The sequence below is a fragment of the Penaeus monodon genome, chromosome 29, assembly GCF_015228065.2.
Source record: "Penaeus monodon isolate SGIC_2016 chromosome 29, NSTDA_Pmon_1, whole genome shotgun sequence".
Lineage (NCBI taxonomy): Eukaryota > Metazoa > Arthropoda > Malacostraca > Decapoda > Penaeidae > Penaeus > Penaeus monodon.
This window is the reverse complement of record NC_051414.1, coordinates 24,317,597-24,317,805: the sequence shown is the minus strand read 5'-3', so window position 1 is coordinate 24,317,805 and position 209 is coordinate 24,317,597.

Here is a 209-nt window from a genome sequence, read left to right as displayed (position 1 = left end):
TCATCTAGCCATAGACCGAAGGGGGCGGCGAGGGCAGGCGAGCAGGCCCCACCGTCCCCACGTGATTCAGCCTCCGGGGACCGAGGTGTCTGGGTGTCACGGAGGGCAAGTTCGACCCCCCTACGACAAACCGATAGCTAAAGGGGAAACAATCACATTTCCCTCTGGACTGTGCAATCACGGAACGCGCACAGGGCTGTGTACAGGGA